A 13,825-nucleotide genomic window follows, 5' to 3' on the forward strand; every position below is an offset into this window, starting at 1 on the left:
TCTAAACAAAGAATCCAAACATGGTCATTTAGCTTACTTGAAACATAGAAAAAAATACATACAAAATAAAAATTGCCATCCATCAGTGAAAACCACTGACTAACATTTTGGTCTACACTTTTTTCAGGGATACATAAAAACACATAAACAAATTTATTTAAAATTTAAAAAATAGGATCTTACTGTAAGAATTGTTTTATAATCAATTTTTGCCATCATATAATTTATTGGGAGCATTTCCTGATGAAATAATCTCAATCAATATCCTATCCGTCAGTTACTGCTAGGTAACAAGTAACCTCGAATGCTTACTACACACACAGTTAGCATTGGTTCTCATTTAAATATTTCCTGGCCAGTTGGGGTGACTCTGGTCCATATGTCTCCATCCTGTCACTAGGATCAGTCGATTAGCTACAGCATGTTCTCATAATGATGAGAGAAACACAAGGGGACACACCCCACTGGCACACTTCAAATCTCTACTAATTTCACATCTGCTAACATTCCATTGGCCAGAACAAGTCACATGGGCCAGCTTGAAGCAAAAGGGCAAAGAAACAAACTCCACCACCTGTAGAGGAATTGCAGTCACGTGGCAAAGGCCCTGGATACAAGGAGGGAGATGAAATTGGAGCCAAAATCACAGTCTACCAGAGACCTCATTTTCAATGCCAGACTCATGTAAATGTTCACAGATTTATTTATTTATCACTTGCAGTGCTATGTTCCAGCTATAATTCTAAGTACTTTATAAATATTTAATTCTCAAAACAGACCTGTTTACAGATGAGGAAACTGAGGTACAGAGAAGTTAAACAGCTTGCCCACAGTCATACAGCTAGTAAGTGGGGGTGACTTTACTTACTTACTTAAGCAGTTCAGTCTGTGGGCCTTTGTTATGGCAGCCCTAGCAAATTAACATCAAGTTGTTATAAGTATCCTAGGTGTGTCTGCTGCTAAGTCGCTTCAGTCGTGTCCGACTCTGTGCAGCCCACCAGGCTCCCCCATCCCTGGGATTCTCCAGGCAAGAACACTGGAGTGGGTTGCCATCTCCTTCCCCAGTGCATGAAAGTGAAAAGTGAAAGTGAAGTCGCTCAGTCATGTCTGACTCTTTGCGACCCCGTGAACTGCAGCCTTCCAGGTTCCTCCATCCATGGGATTCTCCAGGCAAGAGTACTGGAGTAGGGTGCCATTGCCTTCTCCGAGGTGTGTCTAAATTTATCTAAATCTGTGTGTATATCCATAACTACTTGAGAGATCATTTTAAAATCCCATTTAGCCATATTTTGGGGGGAAGGGTAGTATTCTTAATCCCATGGAAATTGTATATCTGTTTTCTCCATAAAACTAAGCTATTTTATGACCAAGACTGTAAACTCTTGGCCTGTATGCCCAATAACTCTGGAATATGTAAGACATATCATGGACACTCAGTTAACATCTGTTATGGGAATCAATGGTCACAGTTCCTTTTTTTCCATCTTGCCTCAGCAAAGAATTTACCAGGAGCTTCTGATCAGAATGAATGTGAGAGGTGGGGGAAGGAAATTCAGGGCTTGGACTCATCAGAAGGAGGAAGTGCAGGATGGGAGAGCAAGACAGAGAGAAAAGGCAGAGAGGAGACATCAGCAGCAGCAAAGGTGAGTTACTGTTAGAAACATGAAATCTTTCTTTCCTCATCAAATGAGATGATGAATAGGAAGAGCAAACAGCAGAACTTCCGGGGGACCATCTGCCTTTGCTCAGGAATGCAGTAAGGGGGTAGGAAGTCAGCCAAAACAGGGGACTAGGGCTCCTTCTGATGAGAGCACTTCATTTCCTTCTGTAGGTTTTCTTTAACAAGGAATGAAAATAATAGAGCAAGAATTATGGGTAGTCTTTAGAAAATTAACATCCTTGGGTAAGGATTTGCAGAAAGTTAAGATTTAGAGTTTTTGTGGCCCAAACACCCGCTACTTCTCTTCCCTCCCATGCTTGCTAAATCATTCATTCAACAAACATTTACTGAGTGTCCACTGTACTTGACACTGTGTGGGGTGCTGGAACACAGAGGGGCCAGGACAAAATGCACCTTTTCTTGTAGTGCTTGTGTCTAATTCTCATAAGCAGCTGAAAAAAACCTGAAATGTCCAGTATTGAATGAGAGTCATTGAATAATAGTCAAGTGATTTCCCACTCAAATTCATTGTCTCACTGTTTCATTCACTAATATCTATGGCTTCCCTGGTGGCTCAGTGGTAAAGAATCTGCCTGTCTATGCAGGAAACGGAGAAGGCGATGGCCACCCACTCCAGTACTCTTGCCTGGAAAATCCCAAGGACGGAGGAGCCTGGTGGGCTGCAGTCCATGGGGTCGCTAGGAATCGGACACGACTGAGTAACTTCAATTTCAATTTTCACTTTCATGCATTGGAGAAGGAAATGGCAACCCACTCCATTGTTCTTGCCTGGAGAATCCCAGGGACAGGGGAGCCTGGTGGGCTGCCGTCTCTGGGGTTGCACAGAGTTGGACATGACTGAAGTGACTTAGCAGCGGCAGCAGCAGCATGCAGGAGACATATGGGTTCCACCCCTGATCCAGGAAGACCACACATGCCTTGGAGCCCAGGCACTGCAACTACAGAAGCCCATGTGCCCTCAGCCAGGGTTCTACAACGAGAGGAGCCACCACAGTGAGAAGCCCGCACACAGCAACTAGAGAGTAGGCCCCACTCGCCACAACTAGAGAAAAGCCCAGGCAGCCACAAAGACCCAGCACAACCAAATAAAATAGATAAATTTAAAAATTTTGTTAAAAAATTAGGGATTTCTCTGGGGGCCCAGTGGCTAGGAATCTGCCTGCCAGTGCAGGGGACATGGGTTGATCCCTGGCCTAAGAAGATCCCACATGCCCTGGAGCAGCTAAGCCTGTAGGCCATAACTACTGAAGCATAACGACACATGCTCTAGCGCCTGTGCTTGACAGCGAGAGAAGCCCCACTCCCAGCAAACAGAGAAAGCCAATGCACAGCTGCAAAGACCCAACACAGCCAAATATAAAATTTAAAAATCTATACAGCATCTACTATATAGTTGCTCTAAGCATAAGAGAAGTGGCTTAAAGTGGACACCATCTCTGCCATGTGAGGGTTCCAGTCTAGTTGGTGAGAAACCAGATGATGCTCATGGGTGCAAGGGCAGTGATAGGAGTGTGACAGTAGTACAAAGGCAGTGGAGGTATACAGAGGGCCTGCACTGTAGTAGTGCACAGGAAGACTGTGGTGACATACAGGGGGGTGTGGTAGTATACAGGGCCACTGTGCAAGAGGACTAGGGTAGTAGGGGGGCTGTGGTAGTGTACAGGGGGACTGTGGTAGTATACAGGGGGACTGTGGTAGTGTACAGGGGGACTGTGGTAGTGTACAGGGGGACTGTGGTAGTGTACAGGGGGACTGTGGTAGTGTATAGCGGGACTGTGGTAGTGTACAGGGGGACTGTGGTAGTGTACAGGGGGACTGTGGTAGGGTACAGGGGGACTGTGGTAGTGTACAGGGGGACTGTGGTAGTATAAGGCAGACTGTGGTAGTGTACAGGAGGACTGTGGTAGTGTACAGGCAGACTGTGGTAGTATACACGAGGACTGTGGTATGTACAGGGGGACTGTGGTAGTACAGCAATCCAAGGAGGAAATGTTCACTCTAAGGAAAGGGTCTGGTTGGCATTTCCTAGCAAGGATACCTCGTATTGGTCACATGGAAGCTAGTTTGAAGGAAAAAGAATACGTTTTATGGATCACACAGTTCTCTGAGACCCACAGAAATCAGAATCTGCATGGCCTTGAACAGTGACTCTACAGACTCCAAGAGCCAGGGCACAGATCTTATCTGACTCCAAAACTCGCTCTGTCTCTCCTCTCTGCACATCTGCTTTGTGTCTTCCCCTCAACAGACCAGGCATCTAGATTTCTCTGCCCACCCACAGCCTCTGAGCTGGCCCGTCTTTCAACTGAGTAACCAATAAAAATGAACTTTCTTATTTTATGCCCAATTTATACCTTTTGGAGAAAATGGACTAATTCTCTTTTGGTTCAGTAGCAATGGTTAGGGAGGGGCCAGGTCACTGGTGACAAAATGGATGCCAAGTCCCCTTGCTGAAGCGGGTGAAGCATTCTCAGGAAGGGGTGAGATGATTCACGTTGACAGTGTAGAAAGCCTTTTCCATATGGTGCAAAGGTGAGGAATCCATTAATGATTCTAATTTTAAAATCATTCAAGAAAACTTGCAGTGTATGCTATGAAGAGGCACAAACACTGCAGGTCAAATTCTAAAACCAATAAGAATAACTCAACCCAAAGAACTACATAGTAAAGCTTGGATAACAAATACCAAAGGATTAAGTAATAGAATCTTGTGAGATTTCCATAGTCACTGTAACCAAGAAGGGGGAAGCGTAATTAAATTCAGGGGGTCAGGATCTTGAAAGCGGAAAGTAGGAAAGAACAGGAAAGAGAGAAAATGAAATTTCCTCAGGTGAGGATCCTTACTCCACAGGCTGCTGTGAGGACAAAATGAGCTTGTGCACAGAAAGAATTCAGCCCAGTGCTTGGCACAATTTTACTTATAATTAGGAACATAAAGGAAAGGCAGTGCACTACAATATTCTTGCCGGGTGAACCTCATGGACAGAGGAGCCTGGTGGGCTCTGTCCATAGGGTCACAAAGAGCTGGACATGACTTAGCAACTAAATCAACACCACGAAAGGATACAGGACACAATGGGGCCTCTCCTTGGTTAGCTGGCAAGTCAGTGAAGGAATTCCCAAGCCCAACCCCAGGAAAGCAATGCCATCCAATAAAGATGTGAGTATGGGTCCCAATCTCTTTGGGCACGAGGACTCTTTCTAACGTCAAAATATCTAAGCCAGGACCTTTAGTGTTGTGAAAATTCTGAAATTTGTGTGCTGAAAGGAACAGTTAATGTCATTGGATAGAGACATCTCAATTTACTGTTGTGGATACTGAAGGTCAAAAAAGTGAAGGCTGTCGTCACTATCACACTGAAAGCTAGACATCAAAACTGACAGAAACTACACCCCCTACCTGCCTTCCACTAGGATTCTTGTGTCCTCAACTGTTCTTTGACTTTTTTCCTCCTGCCTCACCACCCCTACTCTGAGAGCTTGGGTTTTATAGCTTTTTGGTCTAAACTTCTTTAATTTGAGGTTGTGCCTACACTCATTCATCCCTTCATGTAGGCCTTTATTCACCCATCAGTAGTCAACTGCTATTTGGTACCCAGGTCCTGTTTGGATACTGAGTATACAGCTAGAGAACAGAGGGTCCTAGTAAATGAAAACTCTTCATTATCAAGAGGATTTCCCAGAACTTCCCTGGTAGTCCAGTGGTTAAGAGTCCGCCTGCCAATGCAGGGGACACAGTTTGATCCCTGGTCTGGGAAGATTTCACATGCAGCAGGGCAGCTAAGCCCACGCACCGTAATTACTGAACCTTGGAGCCTTAACTACTGAAACTGCATGCCCCCAGAGCCCGTGCTCCACAATGAGAGAGTAGCCCTTGCTCACCACAACTAGAGAAAGTCTGTGCTCAGCGATGAAGACCCAGTACAGCCAAAAATAAATATATAATTTAAAAAGAGGAGTCCCCAAATGCAGAAGGACAGGAGTGTCAGCCCCTCAAGGTCATTTGAGAATTTCTAATTCATATCAGTAGTATTAACATCTTTGTTTGGGAGTTCAGAAGTCTTACAGGCTTCAGAATGATTTAAAATTTTCCCAGTATGTTATTTACATGGCCTAATCATTTTTGATCTAGTTTAGTAACCATTATTTATCTACCTAGCCAGCTTTGTAATTCACATTTTCCCCTAGCACACAGTTAAGGAAACCGGTGAAACGCTCATGTTGGATGTGACCAAGATCACTGTTCAGGCACGCACAGACCTAGGAGAGTGAGCTGTCTCATTTTACTCCTGAGTTCATGAGTTTTGGAAAGCACATGCCCTGTCTTAAGAATGGAATGCAGAGAGTTAAGACTTATTCAAGACAAAACCATGTAAAATCAAAGTTCTCACCACATTCTTTCTAGGAAGCAGATATTTTAAAAAGTTCAACAACTGGCATTGTGTTTCTAAAATAACATGTTTCCTTTTCATGTTATTTCAGTTGTTAAAGAGACAGATGAAACTGATAGTTACTTGGCTGAAAATATTTGTGTTGGGTGATGTCCCTATCCTGTCTCTACACCCAAGACATTCATTCTACAAGTATTTATTGATGATTTTAGAGTACAGGGTTTGAGCTGTGGGTCACAACATACTGATGGGTCATGAATGGTGTTGGGTTGCATTTGGCCTTTTAAAAAAATGAAATAGAACCAAATAAAACAGGAAACATCAGCACGAATTATGTGCAGTAAGGGTAGATATTGTTACATGCACCTTTTGATTCCTCTCTGTGTGCATGTATGTGTGTGTGTATAAATGTGAGTGAATACTACACTGTGCTATAAAACTTATTTTTTATTGTGAGTCACCATCAAAAATGTTTGAAAACACTGATAGAACAGTTAAAAAAAAAAAAAAAGCACAGACTCTGGAGTTAGAATGAATTAAAATCCTGGCTCCATTTCTTTTCTAGATGTATGATTATTGGACAATTACTTAAACTCTCTGTGAAATGGGAATTATGACAGATCCATTAAGCCTAGGAGGACCTGAGCACAAGCACGAGGTACATGATATTTTTGCTATTGGTGTTTAGTCACTCAGTCCTGTCTGATTTTTTTGCGACTCCCTGGACTGTAGCCCACCAGGCTCCTCTGTCCATGGAATTTTCCAGGCAAGAATACTAGAGTACATTACCATTTCCTTCTACAGGGGATCTTCCTGACCCAGGGGATCAAACCCACATCTGCTTGGCAGGTGGATTCTTTATTAATACCACTGAACCACCTGGGAAGCCACACATATTTTTTGGAGCCTATTAAAATGTTTTATTTCTTTTAAAACCGGAAGAAAAAAAAAAACCTTTAGGGCTGAAGAAGATATTTTACATTTTTTTCTCATGTAATAAAAAGGCAAATTTTTTAGGGTCCACCAAAGTCTACTTTGTGGGAGGAGCCCTCAAAAGCAAAAACTCCTGGGCCAATGAGAGTCATAACACACCCTGAATAGGTAAGATGACCAATTCACCCCAGTTTTAAATAGAAAGTCCTGCATCCCATGAACCTCCTCAGCCATAAGCAAACAGGACTCTCAGCTACCATGCTGATAGACTTGTTGCGAAGCTGAAATTAGATGATTATTGACAAAGCTTGGCAGATTGCCTAGTACATCAGCATTCAGTAAATGCCTTACCAAGGGTCAGGCACTGTGCTGGCCTTGAAGAATTGTAAGGTGAATCAGACAAGGCTAGCCTTTGAGAAGCAGTAGAATATTACAGTGGATGAGACTGAATGTGGAGCCAAATGGCAACTGTTCCAATCCCAACTCTGCTACTTCTTAGCTTTATGATTTAGAGCTAAGTACTCAGACTTTCTGTGCCTCAGATTCTTATCTGTACAGTGAATAAGATCATAAGTGTACCTAATTCACTGGAAAGTAGTAAATATTAAGTGAGTTGGTGCTTAAAAAATATTTGGAACAGTGTTTTGGAGAAGGAAATGACAACCCAGTCCAGTCTTCTTGCCTGAAGATCCCATGGACAGAGGAACCTGATGGGTTGCTGTTCATGGGGTTACAAAGAGCCGGACACGACTGACTAAGTACAAGCACAGGGTTTGGTGTATGACAAGCACTTCGAGAATCTCAGCTATTGAAGCATGAATCAGCCAGCAGCTGGGGTTGCAGTAACAAATGCCACAGACTTGATGACTTTCCTAAGAGAAATTCATTTTCTCATAGTTCTGAAGACTGAATGTTCAAGGTCCCCGTTTGGCAGGGTTCAGTTTCTGGTGAGAGCTCTCTTCCTGGCTGACAAATGGCTACCTTCTGCTGTGTCCTACATGGGAGAGAGAGAGAGAGTGAGACACTGTGAAAGGGGGCCCTTGTATCTTCTCTTGGCACCCTGATAACCAGAAATGAATCATGGGCCCACACTTATGTCCCCTAGGTGGAGAAATATGGGATCACCATACTCAGTTCAGTTCAGTTCAGTTGCTCAGTCATGTCTGACTCTTTGCGACCCCGTGAATCGCAGCACGCCAGGCCTCCCTGTCCATCACCAACTCCCAGAGTTCACTCAGATTCATGTCCATCGAGGCAGTGATGCCATCCAGCCATCTCATCCTCCATCGTCCCCTTCTCCTCCTGTCCCCAATCCCTCCTAGCATCAGAGTCTTTTCCAATGAGTCAACTCTTCGCATGAGGTGGCCAAAGTACTGGAGTTTCAGCTTTAGCATCATTCCTTCCAAAGAAATCCCAGGGTTGATCTCCTTTAGAATGGACTGGTTGGATCTCCTTGCAGTCCAAGGGACTCTCAAGAGTCTTCTCCAACACCACAGTTCAAAGCAACAATTCTTCGGCACTCAGCCTTCTTCACAGTCCAACTCTCACATCCATACATGACCACTAGAAAAACCATAGCCTTGACTAGATGGACCTTTATTGACAAAGTAATGGCTCTGCTCTTCAATATGCTATCTAGGTTGGTCATAACTTTTCTTCCAAGGAGTAAGCGTCTTTTAATTTCATGGCTGCAGTCACCATCTGCAGTGATTTTGGAGCCCCCAAAAATAAAGTCTGACACTGTTTCCACTGTCTCCCCATCTATTTCCCATGAAGTGATGGGACCGGATGCCATGATCTTCGTTTTCTGAATGTTGAGCTTTAAGCGAACATTTTCACTCTCCTCTTTCACTTTTATCAAGAGGCTTTTAGTTCCTCTTCACTTTCTGCCATAAGGGTGGTGTCATCTGCATATCTGAGGTTATTGATATTTCCCCTGGCAATCTTGATTCCAGCTTGTGCTTCTTCCAGTCCAGCGTTTCTCATGATGTACTCTGCATATAAGTTAAATAAGCAGGGTGACATTATATAGCCTTGACGTACTCCTTTTCCTATTTGGAACCAGTCTGTTGTTCCATGTCCAGTTCTAACTGTTGCTTCCTGGCCTGCATACAGGTTTCTCAAGAGGCAGGTCAAGTGGTCTGGTATTCCCATTTCTTTCAGAATTTTCCACAGTTTATTGTGATCCACACAGTCAAAGGCTTTGGCATAGTCAATAAAGCAGAAATAGATGTTTTTCTGGAACTCTCTTGCTTTTTCAATGATCCAGAGGATGTTGGCAATTTGGTCTCTGGTTCCTCTGCCTTTTCTAAAATCAGCTTGAACATCTGGAAGTTCACGGTTCACGTATTGCTGAAGCCTGGCTTGGAGACTTTTGAGCATTACTTTACTAGCATGTGAGATGAGTGCAATTGTGCGGTAGTTTGAGCATTCTTTGGCATTTCCTTTCTTTGGAATTGGAATGAAAACTGACCTTTTCCAGTCCTGTGGCCACTGCTGAGTTTTCCAAATTTGCTGTCATATTGAGTGCAGCACTTTCACAGCATCATCTTTCAGGATTTGAAATAGCTCAATTGGGATTCAATCACCTCCACTAGCTTTGTTCGTAGTGATGCTTTCTAAGACCCACTTGACTTCACATTCCAGGATGTCTGGCTCTAGATGAGTGATCACACCATCGTGATTATCTGGGTCGTGAAGATCTTTTTTGTACAGTTCTTCTATGTATTCTTGCCACCTCTTCTTAATATCTTCTGCTTCTGTTAGGTCCATACAATTTCTGTCCTTTATTGAGCCCATCTTTGCATGAAATGTTCCCTTGGTATCTCTATTTTTCTTGAAGACATCTCTAGTCTTTCCCATTCTGTTGTTTCCCTCTATTTCTTTGCAATGATCGCTGAGGAAGGCTTTCTTATCTCTTCTTGCTATTCTTTGGAACTCTGCATTCAGATGCTTATATCTTTCCTTTTCTCCTTTGCTTTTCATCTCTCTTCTTTTCACAGCTATTTGTAAGGCCTCCCCAGACAGCCATTTTGCTTTTTTGCATTTCTTTTCCTTGGGGATGGACTTGATCCCTGTCTTCCGTACAATGTCACGAACCTCAGACCATAGTTCATCAGGCACTCTATCAGATCTAGTCCCTTAATCTATTTCTCACTTCCACTGTATAATCATAACAGAAAGTGGTTTTCCCTACTTTCTTCAATTTAAGTCTGAATTTGGCAATAAGGAGTTCATGATCTGAGCCATAGTCAGCTCCTAGTCTTGTTTTGTTGACTGTATAGAGCTTCTCCATCTTTGGCTGCAAAGAATATAATCAATCTGATTTCAGTGTTGACTATCTGGTGATGTCCATGTGTAGAGTCTTCTCTTGTGTTGTTGGAAGAGGGTGTTTGCTATGACCAGTGCATTTTCTTGGGAAAACTCTATTAGTCTTTGCCCTGCTTCATTCCATATTGCAAGGCCAAATTTGCCTGTTACTCCAGGTGTTTCTTGACTTCCTACTTTTGCATTCCAGTCCCCTATAATGAAAAGGACATCTTTTTTGGGTGTTAGTTCTAAAGGGTCTTGTAGGTCTTCATAGAACCGTTGAACTTCAGATTCTTCAGCATTACTGGTTGGGGTATGGACTTGGATTACTGAGATATTGAATGGTTTGCCTTGGAAACAAACAGAGATTATTTTGTCGTTTTTGAGAGGAGATACCGCTGACGTCCAAGGTCAGGGGCAGAAGCCGGGAGGACCTCATGCCTGAGGGGCAGTGGCGGAGAGGAGCTACCCCACGCCTGAGGCCAGGGGCGGCGGCTGGGAGGAGCAACCCCACATCCAGACAGAGGTGGCTGCACAGGCGCAGGAGGGCCTAGAGGAGCGATTCCACGGTCAAGGTCAGGAGGGGCAGCGGTGAGGAGATACCCCTCATCCAAGGTAAGGAGCAGTGGTTGCACTTTGCTGGAGCAGCTGTGAAGAGATACCCCATATCCAAGGTAAGAGAAACCCAAGTAAGATGGTAGGTGTTGCAAGAGGGCATCAGAGGGCAGACACACTGAAACCATAATCACAGAAAACTAGTCAATCTAATCACACTAGAACCGCAGCCTGGTCTAACTCAATGAAACTAAGCCATGCCACATGGGGCCACCCAAGACAGGCAGGTCATGGTGGAGAGGTCTGACAGAATGTGGTCCACTGGAGAAGGGAATGGCAAACCACTCCAGTATTCTTGCCTTGAGAACCCCATGAACAGTATGAAAAGGCAAAATGATAGGATACTGAAAGAGGAACTCCCCAGGTCAGTAGGTACCCAGTATGCTACTGGAGATGAGTGGAGAGATAACCCTGGAAAGAATGAAGGGATGGAGCCAAAGTAAAAACAATACCCAGCTGTGGATGTGACTGGTGATAGAAGCAAGGTCTGATGCTGTAAAGAGCAATATTGCATAGGAACCTGGAATATCAGGTCCATGAATCAAGGCAAATTGGAAGTGGTCAAACAGGAGATGGCAAGAAAGAACATCGACATTCTAGGAATCAGTGAACTAAAATGGACTGGAATGAGTGAATTTAACTCAGATGACCATTATATCTACTACTGTGGGCAGGAATCTCTTAGAAGAAATGGAGTAGCCATCATGGTCAACAAAAGAGTCCAAAATGCAGTACTTGGATGCAATCTCAAAAATGACAGAATGATCGCCATACTAGTTTAGTTTAATTATGTTTCCTCCAAATAGGACTGGTCTTCCATCAGCCAGGCGGAAGAGGAGCATGGCTGTTGAGTAGGCTTCTGACAGTGTCTGCCCTGAGGTATTCACAGGCCACCTGGGAAGCCAGACAAAACAATAACAGCTAATGGTATGTAGCTGTGGCGCTAATGGTGCAAAGATGGTGGGGGGTACTTCAGGGATGTGACAGGTGAGTGGGGTCTTGCAGGCCTGAGAAAGATTTCTTCAGCTGAAGAAGTGGGCAGAGGAGAGGAAACAGCACAGGGAAGGGTGTGGAAGCATCAGGAGCCCAGGGTGGTCAGGAACGGGCTGGAAGGGAGCCTTTAGGAGTCAGGAGTGGGTGCCGAGATTGGAAGAGAGGCAGGAGAAGTGGGTGATCCCAGGTCATGGAGGCATTGAATGGTGGGCTCGAGAGGCTGGACTTGATCCTGAGAGTGGTCAGAACCCTTTGGATGTTTGAAGCCAGCAAGTGGCTGATTAGCTGAACCACTTTTCAAGGGAAAGCCTATGTTTCTCAGTCTTGCATGTACGCTTCCCAGGGGATACGTGGTGGTGTGGTTGGGGCTTTTGAAGGAATGAGTGCATCTCCTCACATGTAAGTGACTGGTTTGAGAAGAAAAGAGAAACTTATCCCCAGTATGCAACTTAGAATTTTATTTTGATAATGAAACGAGCAAAGTAAGACACAGGATTTTCAAGAATAATGAAGATAAAAGAGAAGACTTTAAAGAAATTATGAGTTTGTGGTGGACTTCTTAAGGCTATGATCCTAGTCCTCCAAAGTCTACATTTACTGTCATCTATAATCAGGTGACTGGTGGTGGGATGGTCACAGAGCCCTGGAGCCCGTAGGGAGGGCAGCAAGAAACTGTCTTAACCCTGCTCGCAGGATGTTCTTTACCTGCCCAAGATCTCTGCAGGACTGTTTCTCTGGAAAGTATCCTTCTCAGACAAGTTCACAGGGAGTATCAGGCACTTTGTAATTCAGTGTGAGTTTATCTAAGCATACTCTACTGGCTAGTTCTATTGTCAACCCTGTTAAAAGGGAACTATGTTTCCACAATCCCTTTCCTATTTGGTTACAGGTTGGAGTTGCCCAAAAGAGGAACTTGCACCAAACTGGGGAGGTGAGAGAGAAGCAGCAGCCATTCCCCCCTGGATGTCATCATGGTTACATGCAGTGCCATGCGAAGAGGTGCCAGTGCATTCCGGCTAGCCCTAGCCCTCCTGCGCTCTGAATCCAGCTCTTCTATCCAAGTGGTGTCCCTGATGACCAACAGCAGCAGCAAGCCCATGGCCAGATGCTGTGGGCCCACAGCCCACACAGCTTCCCTATCAGTTTCCCCGTCGCACTCCCCTGGGATGTGCTTCTCCGAATGATAGGCTGGCAACTCTCCCACCTCACTCTTCTTTCTGACTTCCGCTTCCATGCTCCTCTCATGATTGCATAAGGTTTAATCCCAAATTCCTTATCCCAGAGCTCACTTTGGTTCTGCTTCCCTGATTGGACTCGATTGATATACATAATTTCCTTTTGATGTTTCACTCAGGCCTGAGGACAGAGAGGTTTTAATGGAAAATAAAGTGAGGAAGTAATCTCTAGCAGGGATCAACTGCATAGTGCAGGGAACTAAACATTGTTCTATATTTGGTAACAACTTATAAGGGAAAAGAATCTGAAAAAAATATGTATGTATATATAACTGAATGACTTTCCTCTACACCTGAAATGAACACAAATTTGTAAATCAACTATACTCCAATTAAAAAACTAATTGAAAAAGAGACAGGAGGTAATTTTTTAAGCTGTGACAATATTTGAAAGATGAGACTGGACAGGACATGGCAGTGGGAGGTTGTAAGCCCAGAAAGCAGTGAGGCCCCCCCCCTGCCCCCCCCCCTACCATAGGCAAGGAATAGAGGGTTGTGCAGAGGTGAGAGAGCAACAGTGAAGGATGGTCCCCACTTCCTGCTTTCAGCACGACCTGCCTCTGACAGCAGCTTGCTCATTCTCTTCTGGCTTTCAGAATGGTTGTTTAACAGATGACGCTTTCATGCCCGAGATAAACAGAGGTAAAAAAAAAAAAAACATACACAAA

At 44.2% G+C, this 13,825-nt stretch overlaps 1 long non-coding RNA gene across 1 annotated transcript; it reads left to right on the plus strand.

The window, feature by feature from the left end:
* The first annotated feature begins 6,121 nt into the window (after positions 1-6,121).
* LOC132658547 (uncharacterized) lies at positions 6,122-13,511 on the plus strand. The gene is made up of 2 exons (XR_009598347.1): positions 6,122-11,856; positions 12,812-13,511. It is a non-coding gene; the product is annotated as an uncharacterized LOC132658547 (long non-coding RNA).
* The last annotated feature ends 314 nt before the right edge of the window (positions 13,512-13,825 follow it).

Source organism: Ovis aries, chromosome 1, assembly GCF_016772045.2.
Source record: "Ovis aries strain OAR_USU_Benz2616 breed Rambouillet chromosome 1, ARS-UI_Ramb_v3.0, whole genome shotgun sequence".
Classification (NCBI taxonomy): Eukaryota; Metazoa; Chordata; class Mammalia; order Artiodactyla; family Bovidae; genus Ovis; species Ovis aries.